This window comes from Anser anser, assembly GCF_964211835.1.
Source record: "Anser anser genome assembly, chromosome: 3".
Classification (NCBI taxonomy): domain Eukaryota; kingdom Metazoa; phylum Chordata; class Aves; order Anseriformes; family Anatidae; genus Anser; species Anser anser.
In genome coordinates, this window is record NC_139722.1 from 33,819,179 (window position 1) to 33,847,144 (window position 27,966).

The 27,966-nt window shown below is 40.2% G+C and overlaps 1 protein-coding gene across 5 annotated transcripts in view; it reads right to left on the bottom strand.

Moving 5' to 3' along the window:
* Nucleotides 1–27,966, bottom strand: part of FILIP1 (filamin A interacting protein 1) — a 134,996-nt gene that overhangs the window by 67,510 nt on the left and 39,520 nt on the right. For 2 of the 5 annotated variants that reach the window (XM_083829933.1, XM_083829930.1), the window contains exon 1: nt 8,658–8,796. The exons of the other annotated variants lie outside the window; for them this stretch is intronic. The gene's annotated coding sequence lies outside the window, so the exon portion shown is untranslated. Of the gene's footprint in view, nt 1–8,657; nt 8,797–27,966 lie in introns of those variants that run through there. 5 annotated transcript variants of the gene reach the window in all.

Genomic DNA, 27,966 nt, shown 5'->3' on the forward strand with positions numbered 1-27,966 from the left:
CTTGATACACATTGTTCCATGGGCAGAATAAATTTGAGTAGCTTTAACTATCAGAAAAATGGAGAATTTGTCTCTATTATCGCTGTCTGACAAAAATGCAGTGACTGATTTTAATGCAGGACATACATTATTTTCTTCTATCGAGTCACTGCTAGCTCATTATTCCCTAATCCATTTTGGTCAACTTTTCTTTTTATGCTGCTAGCAAATAGGGTAGAATATTAGCAAAGTTATAGCAGATACACTTGTAGAGGTACAGCATGAGATTCTATAAGGCCTTTTTGTTTTATCAAAGATTTATTTTATGGCTTCTAAAATTGATTCTTGTAACACTGGAGCATAAGAGCACATGGATTCTATTCACCAGCGATTATGTTCATAATAGTTCCTTCACTTGGAAAAAGAAAGGAAAGGGATAAGCGTGAGTGTTTTGAAAGAAGAAAAGATTTTTGCAAATTCCATATCCAGTTGCCATTCTGAATAGGTGTAATCTACTTGAAAGCAGAAAAGAAATTCGCAGAGCTAGGAGGAAACCCAGTCATCACTAAGGCAGATTTATACTGCTTTAACACCATTTTCTTAACTCCAAGATAAACTCTTCTCTGGCTAAATTATGGCACAGCTTTACAAAGAACAGAGTTTATGCTGGTATAATTCCATTAACTTTGTCATTTTCAGACAAACTTGTGGTTTCAGCTGGAACACTTTTTCTTGAGTAATGCACGCTGACCGAACTAAGGAGTAACATAGACTTGTTTCACAGAAATTCATGTTTCCCAGGCTTCATCTGGAAAAACATCTTGGATGCATGAGACATGAGGAATGATAAGCTATTAGATCATCATTCAGTCAAAAAAATAAACTTTTATATATCACTCCATCCGTGTTTTGATTACTGTGCTTCCCAGCTGCCAGAAAGTGCAAACAGGAGTTGCAGAGAAGCCAGCTCAAGTAGCTGACACCACTAGACAAACATGCCTCTAGGTCTGACGAGGGTTTAGTTATTTATTCTCCAGAGTGGCTGAAAGGGACTGGCCAGGAGCAAGCTAGGTGGCAAGAGTGCTAGCTGCCTGCGGTGCGGCCTTTCTAGCATGTTTCAGCCGGGCTGAAAGAGATGGGAGGAGGTTGGCTCCTACTCAACCCTCTTCACGGCCTGTTTCCACCCTGCTGGAGTGACCTGTGTCCAGGACTACTCCTGACTTGAACGAATCTTTGGAGGAGATGGCTTCCTGGGACCACATACCTCACACCTAGCTGATGGGGCCTGTGGTTGCCCAACATCTCTCTTGAGACATGGCCACCCATTGAGGGCTGGATGAGCGCTGTGCCTTGTTGTGGTTCATTGCATCTTCTTTTACAGCTTTCAGCCCTTTCGGTTATTCCATTTTGAGTGAAAAATCAAACCTTGAGCTTCACATGAAGATAAAGCTGGCAATGTCACCATCAGTTTCAGTTTGAACCTACTAAACATTTGTTTTATCATCTGACAGCCAGAACGCGCCTGGAAAATGGTAAGAGAGGTGATGCAGATTAGCTGGCCTACCAAAGATTCTTCACTGCTGCAAATGGGTAATCTTTGGTGTTAAGTAAACATTAGTCATTTCTGTTTTGTTGACACCATAGAACCATGCTTACAACCTGCAAGATCAAATATACTGTGGACTCATAAGCCATGCCATACCTCTTTTAATTAGTTTTTAAAGACCGCTGCTCCATTAACAGTAGTTTTTCTCTTTCCAAGGTGGCAGAAAACTACTGAAAGTAGCAACAGACAGGAGCTAGTTGATAATAATCACAGCTTTGTCTCCAGGTTCCTTGTCCCTATCCTTACAATGACCAACCAAAATACCTAAAACCAATGTATCACCAAGGGAACACAGCATGGAAAGTAAAGTCAATCTGTCATCCTTGCAATCCTGCCTTAACCTAGAAACGTGTTTTGGTAAACCACATGACAAATAAGGAACACTCTTAGGAAAGGAGGCAACTATTATTAGCTTTCTACAAAATCTATTTCAACTTTTCACTTCAAAATGATACCTTATTATAAAATTGACTTGGATTTTAACAAGTGTGAGACAAGACAAAAAGCTAAATGTCCCAAAAGCAGATTTCAGGGTTTGGGTCCAAGAAAGTGTTGCTGTCTCTTGCTGACCAGACACAAAGCCTGTTTTCTTTTCAGTAGCTGTGATTTGCACAGCTCTGGTTTCACAGAAGCTATTAAACAATTATAGCTATATTTTATATTTGACTCATTTTAATTTCTTTTGTTTTATAAAATAACCAAAAAGAACTAGGATGTAGATACGCTCACAGATTTTACAGCAAAGGAAAAAAAGAATTATACAGAGGACCTGTATCTTCTACAAATAGTGTCTCCAAGAGACAACAGTGCAAAAACACATCTGCAGCATCTCAAATTTCAGCTGTCAACCAAAGCAGGGAGCAAGTTCCAAATCTCTCTCAGTGACTTCTTTGTGGGAAGCTTCAGTTGTTGATAGACATAGAGTACCAGCTTGCACATGCATGCCTGGCCTATTGGTGAGAGGTGAATTTAACCCCCTGCTTTAAGATGGGCTGTGTTCTGCCTCCTGAAAGGTAGAACTGTCAAGTCTAACTGGTAACAAAACAAGAAGTTAAAAAAGTCTCTGATGCTAAACCTGCCCTTGAGTTTCACTATCAATTTTGGTGGGTTTACAATAATATCATTCTTGTTGGGGAAAAAAAAAAAAGGAATTCTCTGGCTACACGCACACTAGAGATTAACCATGGCCAGGGCTGCTCTCTGACTGTGAGGCCAGCTGTCCTGGAAAATCCTTCAGGCTCTTAAGCCCTCTTAGCATCCATAACATGCTGGCTGCATCCACACTGCCCACTGGGAATAGCTCCTAGCCTCTGCTGACTCCCAAAGCATGCTCTCAAATGGTTCAGGAGGGTGTTAAGTGGCCAGGCCAAAAGCGTGCCGTGGACCACTCCAACTGTTTAAGAGAACAGACATTCACCTCCCAGTATCCGTGCTCATGCCCTGGCACTGCTTAATTTCCAGCCTTTTTCTCTCCTCCACAGCCGTCTTCTTTACAAACAAAGGAAATGGAAAACTACTCAGCTCTGCACAGGGAAAGTGCAACTCACCATAAATACTGAGTTTACAGAGGGAAAATAAGCTCAGGGTGGTGGGAAAACAGAAAAGAAAACATATTTTTCTCCAGCAAGTTAGGTCAAGGCACGCAAAAGCATACTACTTATTCTAGAGGTGTATTTTTAAGTCTGTACTGATGGATAGTACAGCAGTTCAGCACTGATCACTAAGAGACACCACAGTTGAAGGATAGAGGTGGCACAACATCCCTACTTCACACCGGCCTTTGCTGAGCTTGGTGATACAAAATTTGAGCTCTTCTGCTACACATCACCGATAAACAGACTAGCACTGTGGGGCTCCACAGGCTCTTGCATTATTGAGAACCTTGGCCTTCAGTTGTCATTACCATTTGTAAAGAGGTAAAATGAAAGGAGAGTCTTACTTCATTCCTGGCAGTGCCAGCCCAGTGACTGTCATTATTTCCCAGTACTCCTGCAGGCTTTCCACTGACTTAAGAACACATGGCAAAAAGTAAAGGAGTAAATGTCAGCCTGCCTGATTTAAATAATACCAATGCTTTATGCTGACAGGGAGCAGCATAAAAACTTTCAGAAAGTTCACCTGGGCATTGAAAATGGTCTCATCCACTTTAATAGCTGTCAGATATAGAAACCGTATTTAGGTGGCTCTTCTAATGCCTTGGTTTCAAAATCCCTAGACAATTTCTTCACTTGAAAAGAATGAAGTTAAATAGTTAAGCTGCATCTACAGGTTGAGCAGATTTGATTTTTTTGAACATCCTCTCACTGTTAATCTGCTCAAATTTTCACTGGGCTTTTTAGTTCACAGCAAAAAAAAAAAAAAAAGTCAGGCTAAGCTGAAAACATAGCATAGCTACCTTGAGTAGCAGAGGAAGAGAGAAAAAAGATGCTAATGAATACCCCGGCATGGTCTTGCATTAACAAAACTAAAATTACTTGCTGCCAGATTCACCTTGCTTTAATGTCTGTGACATCTTGAAACCCAATTTCAACAGGGATAAAATCTAAGTCAGTTTCATTTGCCTCACTGCGAATATAAAACAAAATAGAAAAAAAAAAAAAAGAATTTTCTTTTTTTTTCCACTAGGGTAGAGTAAAAAAATGTTAGCTGTTTTCTTAGAAAGTAATTTCAGTTCAGAGCCATGGAAAGATATTAAAAGGAGCTTCTACAAATGGAGTGGGTGTTTTACAAGCCTACATGAAGATAAAATCATCTGCACTGGCACAAAGTCACACTGCTCAGCTTTAAGCATCTCACTTGTGTGACTGAACTAGGGCTCTAGGTTTCATTTGTAATCTGCAATGTCATTGAAATGGAGCCTGAGCTCTCTGAGGCTATGTCAAGACTTCAGGATTGTCCCCATCCTTGGTCATGCAGCTTCAGTGACCACCATGGCTCCTGCCTATCAGAGAAAGCATCCCCTGACTTTCTTTCCATGGAAAAAGGTGGTGGGCAGAGGCCAGTGATGCTCCAGCATCCCTGTGAGAGGACTTGGCTGGAAGACACTGCTGCATCCTGCCCCTGGGAAGTGCTGGGAGGTCTCAGCTTTACCCCTTAGGGCCGCCACTAATGAGGCCGTGCCCCTAATTTGGGCACTTCTGTTGGCTGGCTGATAAACTGGAGCTGGATATATAAACACAACATCATGAAGGCTGAGTTTGCTGCTGGGCAGGGAGGCAAGGGCACATGTTTGGCACCTCATTATCAGCATCTGACAGAGTGCCTACTCGGTGGCAAAAGTTAGGACATGGCAGAAGTCATGCTCCCCTTTCCCCCCACAGTCCCTGCTATAATCACTGTGGCATTAATGAAGTTACAAACAGTGCCTTTTGCTTTGGGGGTGGATTTTCCACGAGGCATCAGCACACAAACCGCTGTCTCAGGGACACTTCTGGCCGAGAGGAGTAGAGAACCCAATGTTTCTAAAAAGTATCCAAAAGAGCCAAAAGCTCACTCTTACTGGGTTACCTAAATAGGAAAGCAGCTCATTTGACTATCCAGCCACAAGTCCTTGTGCTGAACTCTTCTTTTGAGGGAAAAACTTGGGGCGGGGGAGGAATTTGTCTATTATTGTCCAAAACAAATAATTTCAGAAACAGCAATAAGCAATGGATCTATGTTAGATTTTATTTTATTTTAGTTAGTTAGAGCAAGTGAAATACTTCAGAGACTCAGTTTTGGCAATGAAGGTAAATCTGAAAAAAAAATCATCATAGATTTTTCAAATGCCTGTTTCTTATGAGGAGACAGATGACAGAAAAGCTATTTGGTTCTCAGTGTTACTGAAAGAAACTGGTGGGTGCCTCTGAATATCATAGCCTCATTGGGTCTCTTAATGCAGATTGAAAAGGCTGACTTGACTTTTCATAAAGATGCCAAAAATTTGGTCATTACCCAAAAAAGCCGGGGGGAGGCATCTGCAAGTCTGATTGGTAAATCAGGTAAAGAAGTCATGTAAGAAAGTGGCATATAAAAAGAGGAATCTGTTTCTCTTCAGTTACTGAAAAACAGTCTGAGAAAATATTTTTTCCCAGCACTTATGTAATGTCTCAGCATTGCTTATTTGTTTACTTAAATACTTTTCAGCTGCCTTCAAGGAAGTGTAGGTGACTGAGAAATTACTTTGGGCTGCTTCTCCGGTGTGCTGTGCGGCGGACCTGCGGCCTTGGCAAGGTGGTGCCGTGGTCGGGCGGGCAGCGCTGGCGGCTCCGTCCTGTCTTGGTTGCACGGGGAGGGAGCCAGCCCCCCTGGCCCAGGCAGTGGGATGCTTCGGGAGGCAGAGATTTGTGACTGGCACGGGACAGCAAAACCCTGCGGCTTGTGAGGAAGGCAGAGACCGTTGGGTCCCCTCCCCAACAGTGCCTCGGGACAACCTCGAATAAAACTCTCTCTTTCCCAAATTGCTGTTGTAACAGATGGGAATTCATCTTAAAAGGCAATAAGGATACTGAAATCCCATTGATTATGTGCAACAAGAGGTATAAATGCTGGTTATGATCAAAAGCCTAATTCAGCCTCTGTCTGAATTGCTCAAAATGATATTGTTATTGCTTTTTAGCTTCTCACCTGGGGTCTGGAGAAAGGAAGATTAACCTGTTTTCCTCCTGTGAGGATGGAAGTTCATCTCGTCATATTATTGTGCTCTTTTAGCTATCTGAAGAAACAATATGTAACAGAAACTATTCTCACATGCTCATTTTTTGCCACCCCCACAATTTATTCCCAGCTCTCTCATGTTCCTATACATCATGCAAATGTCTAAGTGAACTTTGAGTACAACCTCTTTCCTGTTGCTATTCCTTGCACGGCCCACAGATAAGAGCTTTTCCTTATCTGTATTTGTTCACATGCACACTGCAGGAATTTCAGAAGTGAAAGATATTTTTTTTTTTCAGACCTGCCCAGCTGAGAGTTAAACCACAGCTCAGGGCAGCCAACTGGTGAGCACGACAGTCCAGGAAAAGCATGCTCAGACTAGCCAGATGAGCCTCTGCTGAATATATGCTGAGGATACTTCGAAAGGATTTCAGAAAAGTCAGGACAAAGTCCTCAAGTTAAATAAATATTTCCTTACCAAATTATTAAGGATATTTTATATCCTTAAACCTGAAAGACTGCTAAACTAACTGTAATTTGAGGAATACATGCACTTGTTTATTATTAAAATATTTATCAGCTAGGAAGCTAAATTAAATTCATCAGTTCATGTTCATTTCTATCCAGTCACACTTTCTGGTTTTCTTTAATCAGCACAGACCTTTAGTATTTGTATATCACTGCCTTAGAGTAATTGTAAAACTCAGTCAAACACCCAAAATATTACTGGCCTCCACATTAAGTTCTGTAACTCACTTAATCAAAGTTAATTTCAAAAGCTCGTATCCTACTATATCCTTTAAATTCCTCCCACACAACATCGAGTGTATGTCAAACAAACAGCATAAATAATAAAAATAATCACTCAGTAGTTTGCCAGTTGGCTCTAGGGCTATAAAACTGACCTGCGATGAAATGGCAATATTTAGAAAGTCTCTGTATAGCTGTGAGTTTGCCGTGTGATTGACTTAAGATAGCTAACGGATTATAATTAGATGGATAAGAAAGCCTAGAAAATAAAAATATTGTCAGAACCTAGAATTTAGCATTATGCCACAGACTGGTGTGCCAGCAGCATACACATCTCCCCTGCGCTCAAGGTGGGGTACGAAAAAATGTGCACTTGGCTTCTACAGGTAGCAAAATACATGGCATTATCTCTATTTAGGTTAACAATAACAAGACTGGACAGTTGTGTATAAAAACTTGTTACTTAATGATTTCTTGTACCTTGAAGAGGTATTTCTAAAAAGGCAAACAAAACAAACAAAAAAAAAAAACACAACAGAATTGTTCTTCCCACTGTATCTTCCTAAAAGCTGAAAAGCATAACTTTATTAGGCTTTCCCAAACCTCAGAGAAACTGTTCCAAATGCCTAAAAAGGTGAAGGATTAAATAAATGGTTTGTTCAAGTAATGGAAAAGATATTGAACTTCATAACACATGCACATTTTTAAATAAAACAGAAGATACTGTGTTAAATCTGATTTAAAAATCTATTAACTAGAAACACATCAAACTGTACTCGCATCTGCTTTGTGCCAGAGAAAAATAAAATTTTCTCTGTGTAGCACTGTTAGGTAAAATAGCAACTATATAAATTTAAGATAGAAACTTAGTTATGCCAAGTTAATGGAAATTAGCATTATGAATGACAATTTAAAGAGGATTATAAGATGTATTGCAGGTTTCAACCCACTAAAAATAGAAAAGCTATACAAGCCATAAAAATTGCACAATGTACAATTTTCAGTTCCAGGAAGATTGTGTTTGCAATCCTTGACTACAAATGGAGCTGCTTTCTGATTGTTAAGATAGATCTTCTGGGGCCGTAATTAATATACACAATCCCGAACTTTCCAAATGAGTCAGACATTTCAAAATATGATACGATACTGGGCTTAAAGTTCTGAGATTTTTAGAAAACTAGTCAGTGGTTGCCTTCCAGGTTTTGATCTGGGTTCTCAATTTCAAGGTACATTCCAGCACCACAAGACATTTTAAAACTGGAAATAAAGAGTATAGTATAACCCATATAATTCTAGCAACAGGGCTTTTAAAAGATAAGCAAAATCCCAAACAATATTGAGGCATCCGATGTGGTCATTAGAGTCTGTGGTGCCTGCTGAAGGGTTCATCCTTACACTAATTCCTTAACTCAGGATGCTTATTATGAACTAAAAAATATGCTAAAATGTTTCAGGGAAAATATTGTACATTCAGGATGTCCTTGGTAACCCTCAACAATTCCTGAGGGCTCTGACAGCCCTGCAATTCCAATGAGCCTTTGAAAGGCAGCAGATGACACAAGTTATTTTGTTCACCTCCTGGAGCTGACATCTGCAGGAAACTCAAGAGTTGCTTTCCAGCCATGCTATTGCAACTGCAACTCCTAAATGTTGTGTTGGCCAGGCAGCCCGTGGTGTGCAGCAGTACCTGTATTGAGGGATGCTTCCAGAGCAGGGGCTTCGCTAGAATCTAGGTCCGGAGGGGGTAGGAGGGGGTCGAGGATGGAGCTGTCCCTGTGCCATCGCTCTGCTGCTCCCACCTGGGGCTGACTGGGGTCCCTGCTGCTCCCCGGAGAAAAGATAAAGCTCAGGGGCTGACAAAAAAATGACAAAACAGAGAAGCAGTATCTTATGCTTGCTCAGCCCCCTGGCCACCAGGCCAGCTGGAAAACACAGGTTGCCAGATTTAAAATGGCTTGAAAATGTATATATATATATATTTAATTTAAAGATTCCCTCTGACTTTATCTAGGTGTCTCAACAGCCAGAGCGCATAATTCAGAATATACCAGGTGATGCACTTGAAGATATGATACAGAAATACCAATCCCGGCAGTAAAACCTTGCACTCCTGCTGCTTCCCCCTGAGTTGGTGCCACAAGTTGCAGCTTTCTGCTCTAACTTAGCAATCAATACCAAGTAAAACTCTCCTTCCAAAGGAGAGTAACTGTAACAAGTGAAATAAAAAAATGGTAGTTAATATGCTGGGTTCCTCACTGAGTAGACTAGCTCTGCAGAATATATGGAGTGCAATGCAATGCAATGATGAAACAACCGCAGAGAAGTAAGCTCTCCTGCTTGTGCCATCCAGTAATCACACTGCACAGAGTCCACAGACTCCCATGTGTGACTCCCTTGGCTGGCCAAGCTGGGCAATCAGCAGCACAGCAGGAGCTGCAGACCAGTTTCTTGCACAGCCTGCAAGGCAAATAAGGCTGGGACAATGGTGACAACTCCAACAACCATGGAAGTATGGAAGTAGAGCAGATACTGAGAGACCGACTGCTATTTAAATCATTTATATAATTCTCCTAATAACAATGCAGACATATGGGGGGATTAACACTTAAGGAATAAAGCAGGACCACTATAGTGTCTAAGCTTAAAGCAGCTAAAACAGTGTATGACACATTTCCCCATTATTTCTCAACAAACTGTATGTGAATTCTTGCAAAATAGTAAATATCAGCTTGGCATTTACAGATGGCTTTTGTCCCTGCTCTGCATTGACAGAACATGATTAACTGGATTATGAGCAATGTAAGCATAGACACAGTAAAGATGTCTTAACCAGATGTAATGACAATTAAACTGGTGCAAACCCTTTAAATTAAACTTGACTTTATAGATTATTTCATTGACAAATATTTAAATTTTCTTGAAAAATTGTTTTGGAAACTTCAGTCTTGAACAGCAAGTTCTAGAAGAAAGTAGAGCATTTATTTATTTAGTAATTTATTTATCACACAAAACATTTACTACAAGCAAAAGGACTGGGGTTATCTCACTGTTATACCTACAAGCTCTGAATCACATTTGACATGGCAGTTTACAAATGGCAATTTGGAGATAATTTGTATGAGGAACATGGGATTTACAGAAATTAATTTTTTGCCCTACAAAAAGATTGTCCTTCAGAAGAGTCAGTGAAAGTTTAACTAATTTGAAAAACAAAACAGCAAGATTATTGTCTTTAAAAGTTAGCATGCAACTATTTAGAGCTGATAAAAGAAAGTGAGCCATGTAATCATAATGAAGAGCCTAAATTTCAGTGCGATTCACAAAGTATAAGAAATAAAGAACAGTTTTGTGTCAACTAGCTCATGTTAATCTATTAAAATTAAAAAAAAAAAAAAAGTGGACCAAGGCATAATGGGCTAAATTCTGACTTCATATTTGAAGAGTCTTGACTCTTCTGAGTTTACAAAATCACTCCAGATTTTCATCAGCTTAAATGATTTTGAAACCTGATATACTCAATGCAAAATAGTGGCTTGGTGCATGGTTTTCAAAAAAACTTGCTCACAGGAGATTTGGTTTAAAACCATGCCCTTAAGAGTAATTTGCTTCCACAATATATAGTTTTAAAGTCATCTAAGTGTAGTAGCTACTCCTAAATCTTCTCAAGAGGAGACATTGCCATAGACTCCTAGAGCCATTCAGCCAGGATCATGTCCTGGTGGCTTTTGAAGGTCCCCAAGGAGGGAGACTCCACAACCTCTGTGGGCAACCTGTGCCAGTGCTCCAACACCTGCACAGTAAAGAAGTGCTTCCTGATGTTCAGGAAGGATTTCACCAACGCTGATCATACAACCACACCAAAACCACTCCTAACCACCCACTGGGCTAACCAAAGCAGCAGCTTTGCTTGCAGACTTTGCCCCCTGGCATCTCTCACCCACCAGGGCTATGAAAACATCCCACCCCTTCACAGCAGGATGCCTCTTGGGCTCCTCTGTCCCCCTTTTTTCCATGCCCGTTGCTGAGGGTGTTGATCCCATGCACCAACTGTATAAGCGCGTGATATCAAAATATGAGGTGTGTAAACATCAAAATTTAAATGAATAAATGTAAATTGGTTATTTTTTTGTTTGTTACTCTCAACATAGTGATGTGAAGCTACTGATTCTCTATAAGTCTGTTTTGGAGAAACTCTGCCTCAGCTGTCCCCTTTCACATATACATATCCCTTTCTCCCTGGTGGGGAGAAACCATGGACTGGGCTACCAAATTAAGCAGGAGGAAAGATGAAGTCTTCTTTGGCGTTTTGACCACGATACTCTAATGACAGCTTTGATGAAACTTCCCTTCTTACCACTGCCTGCTCAATCATATTGGTGGTATTTTGCATCATATGGACACGTGTACAAATTCTGTGGCTTTATTTTACCCTGTTACTGCTAGAAATGCTTTCTACAACTGCCACTCCATTTAATTTACCGTCAGGGCCCCAAGGGCCCAGGATCCCAGTCAGCCCTGGGGCTGTCACCCCCTGCCCCAGTGAGGCTGCAGCAGGGCCGGATCCAGCTCCCCACAGCCCAGCCATGCTCAGCCATGGGCCCCACTGAGCCAGGCCCACCCACGGGTCCGTGGCCTGTCCCCGACCCCAGGGAGGTGCCAGGAGCCCACCATTCCCAGCCCCTGGCCACCTGTGCAGTGCCCTGACATATATTTTCTTCAGCATGTATTGAATTGCTCCTAACCACGGATGGGAATCCCCTTTGCTCTCACTTAAGAAATAGCTTGTGTTTTTAAGAGCATTTCATTTTCACTGATATTTGTGTGCCCGGGTACCAGCTAAAAGTAGTGCTTCTCTTTTCCTACAGTGTATCATGAAATTCCTTTTTTTTTTTTTTTCTTTAGAGGACAGAGAAAAGCTAAAAGGAAATTAGTGTGTTAATTCCTTAAAAAAGAAGGATTTCAGTACAAAAAAAAATCCCTCTCATCTCCAAACTAAGATGCATCCTACACACCAGTGAATCCCCAAGCTGTGGGACAGCAGGCTCAGCACAACTAGGAAAAAGTTTCTGTACAAAGCTACCCATTAGACTTGATGAAACTATTGGTTCAGTAAGGATTAAAAAACAAACAAACAAACAAACAAACAAACAAAAAACAACGGATAGCTGTCACAGCCTTAACAGCTGGGAGTCATGAGTTTCCTGAAGATTTCCAAGAAGCTATCACACAAGAAGCCAGGGGATACTGGATGTGATCAAATATCCTTTTCTCTACCATCCTGGGAGGTGGTGGGATCAGTTGTCCCCACAGTCTCTCTGCTTTACAGTGCCTGTCCTCAACAAGGACCCCACTCTGCAGCACTCACTCCAAGGAACCAGCCGAACTCTTCCATTGAAATTTCTTAAAGACATCATATGAATACAACTGTGGCTTTTCCAGGAAAGATTTATCACGTTTTATATAGCATTCACAGGAATTTTCTCAGTTATTGTGAAACAATCTTTGAAAATCTCAGACCCCTTTCTTCCGTGATTGCTGTCACAAGTCTAATCAACTGCATACTGAGCTGGCTGAAACTCTCAACCAAATCATGATTTTCATTGATTTCCCAGCTTTTGATTAAACCCTAAAACATTTTATACTGCAATTTCAATCAACTGCTTAGATAAAAGCATTCTTTCTAATAAAGATCCCCTTAGAAGATTTCAAAACCTTTACTCAATCTCCTAAATATTTGGCACTGCACATCCTTGCAAGCCTGAAATTATTACTCTGTTTGCTATAGCTTCTTTTATTACACTATTATACAAGACTGTAGTACTTTGTCATTTGTAGCACATTACCTCAGACTTGTTCAGGTACAAAGATGGACTTCTAGGGTGACTGGGGAAGAGGGAACCTATCATATGAGAAGAGATAATGAAGAGCTTGACTTGTTTAGCTTAGCAAAATAAGGGCTGTTAAGCGATCCAGTTGCTGTCTATAAATATATCAGGGAGGAAAACATCAGGGAGATGGAAGAGCCATTTAAACTACATGACAGTGTTGGCAAGGGAACCCAACAGCACAGATTGGCCAGAATTTATTCTGTGCTAGAAGGTAGAAACAGGTTCTCACCTGGAGCATTGAGATTTGGGAACAATTTTCCAGTTGCAGTAACAGCAGCAAAAATCCTAACGACACTTACAGTGAAACCTGATAAACTTATGAAGGGGATTTATAAAGTGTGATTTCTACAATATTAGGAGAATAAATTTGATGATCCATTATACCCTTTCTAGTCCCATGTTCCTATATAAAGCTGTACTATATAATACAGATTCTGTAACCTTCTAGCATGCACACTTCAGAACAAGATATTACAACATATTGTATATGCTTTAAGCTATTTAAAACAACAAAAACAAAACACCAAATACACAAAAACAAAACCCCCAAAATAGTTCAGTTTAGTAAATGTACTTGTTTAGGGTAGTGGAAAAACTTAAATAATTTTGTCTCCCAAAATGACAATAAATTCAATAGAATCTAAGTGTTTTACAAGATAAACATCTTTTACATGCAGTTCTACATCACTGAAATTCCTAAGATTATTGATAATTAGTTTTATTTGCCCTCCAGCACTATTTAAGGTTTATTACAAATTTCATACAATATTTTATCCATGACTTTAAAACCTTTGTATCTGAACTTCAAGTGTTATTTCTGGTATTCTGCTCTAAGCTATAAATTAATTAAGGACAAGTACATTTTTGTGCTAATGCATTTTATGTTGGAGGGTTTCCAAAAGATATAGCCAAAGGAACAGAATTATGATTGTTTCTCATTTACTTTGGTCATAGCATGGGTTGTACATGTGAGAGGAAAGACATTTTGTAAAAAGAGAGCTGTCTGTTGTCTGTTTTGGGAGAAACTGTACAGAACTTCAGTTTTCTCATGCTTACAAGATAGCTTATGCTGAGCTTGAAGCAAAAAGCCGTGAACTTCTACAAAGCAGAAAACTTCTTTTTAGGGAAAAAAAAAAAAAAAGGAAAAAAGTTTGGAAAAAGTCTACTTTTGACAAAGCCAGTAGCATTTTTACATAAAATCAATCATTTACAAAAGGTATTTTTTCTCAATGCACAGACACACATCCACCTTGAATGGAACAAAATTACTGCTGCAATGCAGCTATGTGTATGTTCGCTTTCCTGCCACTCCTTGACAAAACTTTTACAGGAATTACCAGCATGCTATCTTGATATAAAGTATATTATCACAGTGAAGGCAAATTTTATTATGAAGATGCCCAAAACATAAGATTTTGTTTATCTTAGTCTCACTCACCCTAATCCCACCTAAAGTGGGTTTGTTATTACCAGTTCATTCATCAAGTAAAGTTAAAAATCTCTCACCAGTTTCTTGTGAAAATGCTAGTTTCAGCTCTTCAGATTCAGCATGATATGCTCAGAAAGAAAGGATCCAGTAGAATGGAAACATCTCTCCACTGTCATCAGTTAATGGACGGTTTAGGACTTGCATTATTGACTTCTAACATCTTTCCCTGTCTTATATAAAAATTCTTTTGAAAGCACACTAAGCTTCTGGCTTTAATCAAGCACTCTGAAAAACAAGCACCCGTTTATGTATGTGTTTGTCTACATATCTTTGCATGTTGTTCTGGTTGTTGTTCTAATTTTGTTGCCTTTTGCTTTTACCACATGTATGTTCACTCATGCATTGTGAAGGAGCATCCATCCATCTTCAGCCTCCCCTTATTCAATATCCTCCCTTCATGACTCCTTTATACCTTTTTCTCTCAACAAAGCAATCCCAGTTTCACTTTTAATGCTGACAATGCTAGTGACCTTCATTGTAGCATCTGTTTCTATTCTCATTATATATTTATAAGGATACAATCAGAAAGGATATGCATTTTTCAAGTTCCCCATTTACCTCAGCATTGTACGTCATGTATATACATCTCAACAATCTAATTTCCTCTTTGAACTGCTACTTTTATCTCAAGGAAAAGTAGTCCTTGATTTGAACAGAAACTGTCCGTGTGCTCCAAACACTTTCCGAAACAAACTTGTCATGAATAAATGGAGACTGATGAGCTTTCAGCAGGCTGATGTTCTTGAACATTTTTTTATACATAGGGGAAAATGGCCTCACCAGTTTTAAGAGAAAACTTGATGCATTTGCAGAAGAGATGTTATGTGCTGAATTTATATTTTCTTACTGTGGTTTCTGAATTTACATATCTGCAATTCAAAACTTTTTCTTTTTCAAAATGTATTCCTTTGATTTTTTTTTCCATCAGACTGCTAATTCTTATTTTCTTCCTCTCACATAATAAGTAACATAAATCACTGTCACCTAACAATTTAAAGCAATGTCCAATCTCTTTTCTACTTTTCCACTACTTTATCACAAATACACTAATGTAGTTCTAAAACAGTAACATGTTGACTTATGCTAATCGTTAGTTGAAAATTTATAGATTTTTCTTAGAGTCTTGTAAAAAAAAAAATGGTTAGTCATTTTCTACTTTTCTTTCTCAATGACTAATATGCATTTTACTGTGTAAATAGGCCGATTTCCCTAATCCATAAACTAAATAATTTCCATGTCCAATAAAACTGGATTGATTCAGAGAAGATAACTTAAGCATGGCTGCTACACTTAGCAAAAGCTGATTAAAACAGCATTTCAACATGCCTGTGTGATGATGGGCCAGGCTGGTAGTAAACAGAAGTCCGTATTTTCTCATGACTTCTCTGTTGTTTCTGTGGAATGAATTAGTGGTTGTGGTGGAACTCCTAAAAGACACAAATTCACATAACAAAAGCACCGGAGTGTCTTGGCACACAGACCCTACATGGAGCTGCTGAACACTGACAAGGCAAAGGTCATGAACTAATTTCATAAGACAGTCAATGAAGAGATGTCAGGGCCCTAAGAGGTGTTGAAGAAAATCCTAGTAGGCCACATTATTTCACTGAGGTTTGTTTATCAGATATAAAAGATGGCTTCACTAAGGAATCTCCAGCACTATAGCCTTTAAGTCCAATTTATGGCTAGTTTAAGCACAGTAGAACCTCCCTAGGGACTGCCGTTGTCTCTAATCCTCTGAAATATTGGAGGTAAACACTCTAGGGGTGATAAAAAAGTTTAGAGTACTAATTCTAGATCTTGACCCCATGGGAAGAATTCATGTGCAGGCTTTTTATTCATCAGGAAACCTGTTCTCAACAATCCCACTGGTATCTGATCATTTCTGTGCATCGCAAGGGCCTCGGCCTTCACACTTGCTCATCCAGCACTCAGCAGAGCTCAGTCTATGTCTGGGTAGGAGGCCAGGAGGGCATGTAACTGACACCTTTCCAACTGATAGAGTCCTAGCAGAAAATTAATGCATGCTCCTGTCGCTTCCTGGCACCTGCTCGCTTTGGCTGGTTATTTTTAGTTTATACAAGCTTTCAGAAACTCTCTGCAGATGAACAAAATGAGGTGGTTCTTCTCATGCTGAACAGCCGATCTGAAGAGCTCCTTGTCTCTGGATTCAGAAGGTTTCATGGCTTGGAGGGAGACTGGAGAAATACTTGGGAGAAATACTCACTTATTGTTGCTGTCAGATAAACCACATCAGCTTCAAGTTGAAAATATCTGGATGCAGCAAGTGCTCAGAAGAAGTTTTGTATCCCTGTCCTGTACTTGCTCTCCCTGGCTATCTGCTTTCGGCCATCAGTCTGTGTGTTTGCTTCTTTGTTTGTTTGTTTTTCCAGGGCAGAGCACAAATGCAGTACCCGGCTGCCGCAAATTATGCTGTGGAGTTCCTTCAAGTTCACTGAATTGCAGGGGTTGGCCAAAAGAGAGTGCAAGGCTTAAACGTTACCTTGGGAAAATTTGTCAGTGGCTTACTGCTAATTTAGCAAACTTCTCTGTTTTCATCTAATTGCTTATGACAGGATGCGGAGCTAAATCTGAACGACCTGATGCTCAGCTCTTTTAAATTACTATGGCTTGGCTGGGACCCTTGAAAGCAGGCTCATTTATCCCGCTGCAGTATTGACATGAAAAACATTGTTTTCCCACCAAGGATGCTTTCACTGAATTCTTTTGAAAGTACATGTTATGTTTCCTTCGTTGTCCAAATGCAAAAGACTTCTACTTTTAGAATAAAAACTATCATTCATACTCTGCAACTATACAAGCTAATTGTATCCTCAGCTGAGGTACAAAAAAATCATATCTCCTGGCAGGTGCTCTGGAACTGGCTCACGTTAGCCTTAAACCACAAGAATTTGTTGTCATTACTGGGCAGTTCAAATGAGAAAGCTGTTCTCGCAAAACAGTATTTAATGGGCCTGAAAATAAGAACAGAGCAGCAGGGAACTGCAAAACATTATCTCAAAAGCAGTTGCCTCACCCTTCAATTAAATCCAAAATCAACTCTTCCCATGGACAGAAAGAAGGGTAGAGAAAGTTGTTTGTCACTGCAAATGAGTTGCATGCCACGGCTCAGATGTCACAGCACTCTTTTCAGTAATAACTTTAAGCTTTCAGTAATGCCTTAAGCACCTAAAAATTAAAGGTGAGTATCTTGAACAGCAAGGATCTTCATCACATGTATATTCAGACAATTATATTTATTTATGCAACATTTGCTTCTCAGAAACTTTTCAGCTGCATTAGTGCTGGAGTTGTTGGTTTTAAACAATTTGTATACAAATTTTTATTATGCCAGAAAGACTACTTAAGATGAAAGTAGTGTAAACATAGGGCACATTTTCCAAGCTACAATTTAACAGTGTATTGAATTGCTTCAGAATAGTCTAATATCTGAAATCATTAGCAACGTTCATGGTGTATGTCACAGCTAAAATTCCACATAAGCATATTTTTAAAATTATGTCTTCTTTCACTTTGCAGTTTTGTTCAAAAATGCCATTCTCATGGCAGAGTTGGTAAATTATGCATCACTCAAAGCTCTGCAAAGAATACAGCCTCTGCTCTGCTTTATGTCAGATGATTTCATCAGCTCTTGGAGAAGGATCTTGAACAAGGATGTTGGCAGATAAAAGCCCTTTTGCTTTGATTTAGAATTGTGATCTCTAATGTTAAGAAAATGTGCATTGTACGTGGGGCATTGGAAACATTCAAGTAAAGGGGTGGTGTTTTTGACTTCGTGTGATCACTTCAGGACAGAGTTGCCTCTGAGGTCCTGCTTCACAAAAGGGAACAACTCCTGGGGCTCTAAGGCACTGACTCTGTCCTCTCATGGGGGAGAAGGGCAAGGGATTCAGCCGGCATCAAATCCCTGTGAGGTACTGCACACCCCAATGCTCTAGTCCTGCATGTAACAATACAGAAAGCTTCGCAGAGCGTGACATTGCCACTACCTAAAGCTTTGTGCTCACTTCTGATGAAGCCAAGAGTACAAACCGGTTACTTGAGTTTCTGGTTGGCTTGTTGGCTGTTTCCAGTTTAGCCTTTGATGTATCAAGGAATTATTATTGTTCTCTTCTCTGACAGAGCTTAGAATTGCTTGTATGAGTTTTTTATGGTACTCATTGAACTGCAGTTCAATAAAAGTCAGTCCTCCAAAACTACATATGGTTAAAATAAGCATTTCTGCAGACATTTTTTCCCTGCTTACATTTCCTGTTGAAAAGAGGTAAAGCCAGTCCTGAGAAATTCTGTGCACAACTGTGCCTGTAGCTGTAAGCGCTGTTTGTCCATGAAGAACTAAGAAGACCCAATGGAGTGTTATTTGCTTTGTCTCATCTAACTAAAGTATCATCTGCTATGCTCATTAACAATAGCTCAGGTGGAAACATTTGTCCCCAAGCTGTATTAATTTTTTTTTAAAGCTCATCTAATGAAAGGAGGACAAGGAAACAGACATTCAAAGCAGAACAGCAGAAAGCAAACAAAGGTGCATTCAGAGGAGATATTAAAATAATGCCTAAACCAACTCAAAAAAAAAAAAAAAAAGGTTTTAAACACGTCACAAAATTTTTTCCAATGTTAGAATTTTCCAGTGCTGGATGTTCAAAATATTCTTGGAAAGCAGTCATTCTATCTGTGATCTCAGAGAAGTCTGATTCAATAATAATAAAATATTTCTTTATAATGCAGAAAAGGTTTCATGTGATTGTTCAGACAATCCCAGGCATCCGATGTGCTCAGATGAGTATGACATGAGGATTATGTCTAAACTAGCAGGATAAACAGTGCCAGGGCTCGGGTAAAATGCTGGCACAGCCCAACCAGCGGTCATCCTGGAAGGGTTCTGGAACTGGCCCTGGCTGGGGACCAGCCTTGCTGGGGGCTGGCAGACTTGACATAGCCAACCTGCTCTGAAGGCTAAGGAGGTTTGAGGACTAGGTATGACCACGGAGTGACAATTGCACTCAGGGTCAGAGAACTGGCACTGGCATTGTCCAATTTCCTGATAACAGACATAGCCAAAGTGTCATCCATAAATTCTTAACAGTTTCTGTATGGCCATTAAAACATTGCTTTCAAACAAAGATACAGCTGTGACAAGTGGAAACGCATATTGTTGCTCTACAAAACCACAACAGAACTGCAAAGCCCTGTTTTTTGAGAGGGGGACAAGCAAATGAGAAGTGCTCAGACAGATGGTACAGTCAGATGGAATGAATTCCTGAGGGGGAGCACAGCAGAGAGAAGTAGAACAGTGAGCATGGCAAAATATGGGAATAGCAGCTGCCATAGCTGCTCCTACACAAGTAAAACAGGCTGAGCAAATCACCTCAGGAGCATGCCCCGTGCCCAAATCCAAAGTGGAGAACTGAGAAGACAGCCTTGCAGGGAAGTGTGGTGCCATGCAGATGGGTGATGCTGGGCTCTGAGCTGCTGCAGCTGTTGGAGAGGGAACGGAGAAGAGCACTTCTAGAGCTCATAGCTGGCAGGTCAGTCAAGGTGGACACTGAGACCCGGAGGGATATCCAGCTTGGTGGGCAGTGGTGAGTGCCAAAGAGAGCAATGACAAAGCTCTGACCACAGAGAGGCATGAACTGAGATAATGTTGATTCTGAATGAGTCAGTTGAAGGCCCAAATAAATTGCCAATAGAAGCATATTTGTACAGTGTTTCCATCCCATGGCAAAGGTGGTGGATGATACCTATCACTAACAAAGAGCTCCTGACTGACAGGTACAAAATCTTAAACAACATTTTGTCACAATACTACTCCTCTCCACTCTCCCTTCCCAGTGGCACGGGTAATCATGCCATTCACACTTTTTTATTTTTTTTTCCCCACTGTGTCACAAGCTGTGCTGGGGAAGAATTGTTGAAACAGGACGAACAAGGTCCATCACCTCAGTTCCTGCACTGTGGCTTCAGCGGTGGGAAGGGCACTGCTTAGCCCCATACCCCTGAGATGGGTGTGTTTTCTGGGAACGGCATGTGCACAGGGCAGCTGCAACAGGTGAGGTGTGAGCAACTGGACTGGCATCAGCATACACGGGCTATTCTGAGAATTCAGCTACCAATTCAGTACCAGGTGACCTTTGTGAAATGTTTTTTTTCAGTGGCTCTTAGCCTGGCATAATTTTCGCAGGGATGGCAAGAGTCAGTTCTTGCCATTGAGCAGTACCCCAGCTGAACCTCAGTAGATTGCTCTGGAACACGGAGACATTAAAACTTCAGCAAAATGGTTGTGGGATTGTTTTAACATGGGCAAACAACATTTTTTTTTCTCATCTCATTCTTGGAAATGCTTGAAGCATTTTAGTTGGAACTTCCAAAAACAATTCAGACTCAGCCAGACGTCCAGCCTGAACAACTGAAGTTTGGCAAAGTTGTAAGCAACTGTGTTTCGTACAATACTAGATATTTTAATGAAAATTGTCAGGCAAACTTAGATAGACGTCTTGCTATAAGTTTGCTCTGTAGTATTTCTGCTCTTCTGTGTCCCAGCTTAACATCATTGCAAGTCAATTGGCATACATGGCTTTTAATATAGCTTAATATCTGCTCACATTTATACTTCATATTTTTATCTCTTGCTAATTCAGAGCTGATTAGCTATATTTTGCTAGCATTATGACAAAACAGAGACTAACAGAAATCCTTTAAATGCCTCTGTTAACAGAGTTTCAGATTATTTTCTAGGTCAGAGAAATCTGTGTAAGCCTCACAGAAGTATTTGGATGGAACATCCTGATTTTCCCAGATTTCCCATGACTTTAAGGAAGGACTCGCACAGAAAATTTAAGATAAAGCAACTGAAGCAGTTCACTTAGATCAACTAATTCTCTTGCTAGAATTAAACAGATGAGATTGAGAATGTATCTAGCTGTGTTCATAAGACTGCCTATCAACAAATGCATTCCCTTCCGTGTTCAAAAAAAAACAACAAAAAAAACCTTTTAAAAGATGCTAAAATAAAGACACAGCTTTTGTTAACACAGTTCATATTTTACAAATATTTTCATTTATAAATGAAACAGAAGCAGTGTACGTTCTCACATTCACTATCATATTCTCAGTGGATTACGTGATTTCTTAGAGTGTACATGAAAAAAGGACAGGGTTTGAAGATTGGTGAGCTGACACAGACAGTACATTTTCAGATGCCCTTAGAAATGTCTAAATATTCCTTATAACAATTTCAGCCAAGCTTACTAAGTTTTTTCCTTTATTTGATCTGCAAATGACCTATTTTGGCAGCATTCTGAAAATATATAAAAAAAACAACATAACATCTGCAATTTATGTTTTCCTGCCTGTAATGCTCTATGACAGCATTTTTAAGATGAACCTATCTGACACTCTGCCAGATTTCTCTGCGATGTCCTTGGGAATTCTGACCTATTAAACTACAATGAAGCTTTAATGCAAGCTGTTTAAGAAAGGCTTTCTTTCCATAAAATAAATAAATAAATAAATAAATGTTTTGGTTTTAGGAGTTGCATAGATGCAACACTACTCTTCAGTTAGAGTCTGAAAGATTCTGCTGCACTGAGCGAACTGCATGAAAAAATGCTAAAGTTTTACCACCCTTGATAAGCCTGTGGAAAAAAAGAATTCTACCAAAGAAGAGATTTAGAATAAATCAAAACTAAAACACAACAGTACATACTCTAGGTATTTCTTAGACTGTCACAGGCTACATAATCTACTATCACCACTGGATTCACAGTGGCTCAGGAAACCTAGGTTTTATTGCTTTGTTGATAGCACGATGACACTGTATTATCTATTTGTACTGGTAGATATATTTTTTTTCAGTGATGACTTGTGCTTTCTTCTTATATCTATGGAGAGAAATGGGAATATGAAGTTAATCTCCAAATTTTCTAGTGTCAAGTCCCGTGGCCTAGAGAAAAGCCAGAGCACCTGCACGAGGATTCCCACTGCAGGGGGACTGGGAGCAGAATAGCCTGAGTAGATGCTGCAGCTGAAATTATGCTGGGTGATATCTTCTAGTAAACAACTCATCCCACCTAAAACCATGGTTTTGAGTACTCTGAAGGAGATTCGGGTTAAATTCAGTATGTAATTTCAGAGAAAAGAAATGAAAATGTGGTGTATGAACTGCAGAAACAGTTCCTTTTGCTATGTCTGATCTTTTTTTCCCACACTAAAGTTACAAGAAGCCAGAGGTACTATCAGAGTGAGGCTGAAAAATGGTAAGAAAATGTTTTGTGTCCTCTTCTTTCACTAGTCCCTATTCCCTTTCAAGGCCAAGTACTGTTTAAAGTTCTTACTATACAGAAAGAAACTGTTGTTCAAATTGTCCACATGATTCAAACCAGGTATTTGACATGACTGAGTGTCGGGTCGCATGGAGTAAGGAAAACTCTATGACGTTGCATTTAACTTTGAGTCTCCTCAAGTGTCTGCTCTTGCTCCAGTAAATATTTAAGTATTTCATATAAAGTAGAAAAATATTCTATGCAGAGAATGAAGCAGTCATCCCAGAATAACTCACATTTAAAGTATTTTCCTGGGAGGTGGAGGACTGTGATTTAATCCCTATCTCATAGTAAGTATCCTAACCTTTTCCTTTGTGGGTTGCTTTGTGTTTTTTTTTCATGGTTCCAAACTCCCACTTGCCTTCCTGTTCTTTAAATTTTGCTGGAGGAGCCCCATAAGAAAAACAGTATTTTGCTGTCTGGTAAAATATTTAAAGCAAACAAAAACTAATGTGCCTCACTGCAAATCCTGAAAAAATATAGCAAAGCATTTATTTATTTTTATTTTTAGGTTCAACCATTAATCCAAAAAGTACAAAGATATACATAGACTTAATCATAATTAATTTTCCTGGGAATCCTTTAAAGGACTAACTGAACAGTATCTCCCTCCCACCATTCTGTCTGGGTTTCTCTCTTGCTGTCTGCTTCTCAAACCTATCCTCTACTTTCTTCTTCCCCTCTCTTACATCTTTGGAGGCTCAAGGGCAGAACTGGGAGCTCTGCAACAAGTATATTTTTTATTTTTTATTTTTTATTTTTTATTTTTTATTTTTTTTGTCTAGGAGGAAAGGTCTTATATTTGTGAAAAGTTCATTTTGTGTGCATCACAGTACTACTGAGTGATTACTACCCAAAAACTTTTATGAACCGAGAAATCAAAGTTTGTTTTTTAGCAGATTATGCATTAAGATGGAGAAAATATGTTTTGTATTAACAATGGTAATGAATATAAAAAACTACCTCGATAATATATATATATCGCAACAACTAATGTATGGCAACAAATAACAATTGACATATTGCATGTCTATGTACGCATTATTATTTTTACTCCCAGATCCAGGAGCATATTTTCTTAGAGTGTGGGAGGGGAGATGAAACAAGGGAAAGATGAGGAGCTGTTGCTGCACCATCAGCAATCGTGGTATGGCTCATGCACTCCCCCAGAACATGGCCTGGCTGCTGCCATAATGCTCACCCAGGCTGGAGCTGTGCCTGCCCCGAGGCTGGGAAATCCTCTCACACTTTGACTACATGAACACCAAGATGTTCTCCCTTGGCTAGAAAACTCCTGTCTCCTCTGGTATTTCATAAAAATAAAACTCTTAACTGCAGCCTTTTAGAGACTGACTGTGTTGTAAAACACTGGCTACTTTATTCCTGTGTCCCCTTCTCGCTGAACCCACTCAGGTTCTCCGGTCTTTGCACCTTGCTCCCTGAACCTATTTTTCAGTGTGTTACCATCTATCTATATGTGCCCCATTACAAACGAGTGATATGACTAATTTCATAGTCACACAGTTGTGCTGCAATGCAGGTAAAGCCATGAGGAAGCCAGCATTTTCAGCCTAAGTAAGGGAGCCTTCAGATAGCATTGATGTTGGGGTGAACTGAAATGTTATCTGTCAGCTGTAGCTGTCAGCACAAATATTAAAGAAAGAGCAGCTGCATCATGCCACAAGCAGGGGAGTGGAGCAATCGTAGCTCCAAAATAAACCTTCGAGTCAGACAGAGTTTTCTTTTAATGAACCCCATTAATAGCCGTAGACTGTTTATTTTCAAGCCTACTTTGAGCCAGTTGATAATGTTCCTGCTTTTAAAATGTTCAAAACAAAAACCTGAAATGCAAGTAAAGATCAATTTAGAATGGGACTTTTTGAGAGGTATGTTATTACACCTATACAATGCATTTTTTTCCTAGTAATTATTTTCAGCTTCTGCATCCCTAAATTTGCCTGCAGTGTTTCAGTGCGTAAGTGCTGATATGACAACAATATTGATAAAATAATATAAAATCATAAGCACGTTTCTCAGTTGGAAGAAAATTCTTATCTTATTGTAGCTTCTGTAGGATTTTCTTCTCCCTTTTCAGAATATTTCATTAATAAGATACGTATCTATCCTGAAAATATTTATTAAAAAATAACATCTTGAAGTCTTTTTGGGTAATGATTAAAGAAAATAATAAGCTGCAGTCTCTTCGGGATCCTGAATTCCAAGATAAATGTAATAAAGCTTGTGGCGGAGTGTTATTGTTTACTGCTTGGAAAAACTTATGCAACAGCATAATACTGTTCTGATTTTTGAGCTGCTGCTAATGAAGTACAACCAGACAGGGTACATTGCCATGAGTCAGGAAATCTGGATGTTCCTGGACAGAGGCCAAGGGAGCTTAGACACATCAGAGATGTGATGTATATGTATCCTCTGGGGGAGATACATGGAGTTGTTTTCAAGCATCTCAAGCTGCCTGATTCAAGAAGCAACCAAATGGCCACCCTGAAACGAAGTTACAGGCTGTCCATTTCTCAGAGTCCCTTGTCTGAATACCAGGAAAACAAGAATGAAGTAGGCTTTCCAGGGGAGCTTAGAGATTAGATATTAGGCTCAGCCTTGGGACGGCAGGTCCAAAACCCTGCAGGTTTTACTTTGTTCTTTCTCTATAAAAGGAAAAAAAAAGAAAAAAAAAACCACCCCCACAACCACCCCCCCAAAAAAAAACAAACCAAACCCACAACACACACACACACACACAAGAGACTAAAACAGAACCCACAAAATTCAGAAAACAAACAAACGAAAAACTGATATGATGCGATTTACTGTAGACTTTTAAACAAATCTTCTGGACACATAGTGTGTTGAAGAGTGATGAAGGCTCTATCACAGCCTTGTAAGAGCATGGGTGCTGCTGTCATACACGTGGGGAGGAGCTCCCCTCACCACAACAATAAAGCATTTGCTGAAACATTGCTCCATTTCTGTACAGCACTACAATACATATACAGCTTCCTAGCATTTTTGCAGACCTTAAAATGTTGTTACCACGGGAAACATTGAGGGAAAATAACTGTTTTCCTAAAGCTAGCTGGGGATCCTGTAAAAGGGTGCTGCTGGTTTCTTTTCCTTTCCACTCCCTGCTCTTGCAGGTTAATATAACCAACCCAGGAGACTTTCATTTTTCACTCTTCCTTTCTTGGTAGCTGTGCTTTCCTTCTCTTCCCACAACCTTTCCCCACATCTTGCCCCAGGGGAGGACTACAGATGCCACTGCTGCTTGGGGCAGAGCAGGGCGTACAGGGCAGATGAACCCCTGTCACTCCTTTCCTTCCAGGTATGTGGTGGCTTTTTGGACTTCCATGTTTTGCACCTTTTATTTCTACCAGGAGAAGCTCTTACGATAAAGAGCTGATCTTCCTTTTACGAAATCCGTGGAAGGGCAATTTATTACCCAATTCTTTCCCTCCACAGGAAAGCTCTCAAGTAAACTAATAAATAATGCCAGATCTCCTACCTCTCTCTCAAGTAGCTTTGGGCCCTTTGTCACAGTTGCTGCTGCCATTAAACCAAGGCAGGGCACAGTGTGACAGCCCTGGGCTGCCTTCTGCTATATTTTGGCAGCTGTGCCTGCAAACCTTGGCCTGCTTCACGTGTGCCATGGCAAATAGATGAGTCTTGGACTCCTTCCTGCTCCCACACTCAATCCCCTGTCTAATGGTATTGCCGATTGTGCTCGTACAAAGTTTTGAGTCAAGCTTGCAAAGCCATGGGTTCAGGAGATTTTAAAGCAATACATTGTGGAATCTTTTCAGTGGCCTTCTGGTGTCAGATCCAGAGCTTGTAGCCTTCAACTCTTGAAGCTGTGAGGGCTGTGGTGTTTGTTTTTGTTTGTTTGTTTTTCTTCTATTTTTTCTCTGTGTTTAATTAAAGATGAATCATGTAATGTTAACCTAATTCCTAGAGTGAGTCCTTATTGAAAATGCCAGTTGCTGAGAGAGCCGTCTGAGCTGCTACCATTGCTTTGGCCAACTGGGCAGGCCTAGAGACCCAAGCCGGCTGCTGGGCCTACAGGAGCCAGGCAGCACCACAGGCTGCTCCTGTTTTCCAGGAGCTCTCTCTTCCCCCAGCCAGTACACTCGGTCAGTGGGGCCTGTCCTTATCCCCATGGCAGCTCTGGGGATGCCCCACCACCAGCTGATTTGGGACAGCTATGTGCCAGACAGTGTTTCCCCACATATCCACCCCTTCCCTCAAAGGCACCAACATTTTCCCACCAAACTGTTTTTTTTCCCTCAGCACCCTCCCTCTTGTACCAGGCTGCTTGTCCTGAACACTCTCTGTCCCTTCCTTTTGACACAAAAAAGCAAACAGACCACCACCGATACCACTAGTACTCATGGGGACTTCTGTTACCTTCAGCTCCGTAGCAGTTCTTAGCAAAATAACACCCCCAGGAGCTGACAGCACTTTCTCTGCCCTGTGAATTACTTCTGGTACAACTGAATCTGAGGGAATGTTTTTCTTTTTCTTGAAGCCTTTTAGTATTGACACTAGTTTGGCTCCTATTTTGGCATGTTTTTCTTGTCATAGCATCCTGGTCACAACCCTGGTCCTTCTCTTTCCTTTTTCTGCTGCATATGGCTAATTGCTTGCTACCCACAAGTCAGGGCACAGCTATGCTTCCCTCTGGAGAGCTCCTCTAAAAATACATATTCTTGTCACTCACATAAATTCAACTGCTATTCCTACTTCTCCCAGTAGAATCTGGTTTCCAAGGAAGGCTATTTAAATCTCCTTATTCAAAGCTGTTGACATGATGTTCAATACTGCAACATCTCAGGGTGTCAAAGTCACTGCTATATTTATCCTTGTAACATCCCAGGTGTTATTAAAAGTACTGAAGTAAATAGCTTGCTGGGAGTTGTACAAGGAGTCACTGATGTGAAAGCTAGCCATTTAACCAGCCTTCTTCTCCCCACGGCATGTATCTAACACCTGACGTTTTATAGTAAAACTACCTGAAAGGGATAAACAACAAAATTCAAACATGACACAAATATTTTGGAGATGAAACATGAATTTACCAGTGTTTCTCATTAATAAGCAATCTATCAGATGTCCTGTCACTCTTACAGTCTATTCCCTGTAGTGCAATTTAGTCTTTGTTTATGTAACTAATGCTGGAGGTATCTAAATTAACTCTCCTTGCGTGCAGTCACGCTTGCCACATGCTTAAGTACTTGCTACTGCCTTAGAGGGATTTTTTGAGCTGAC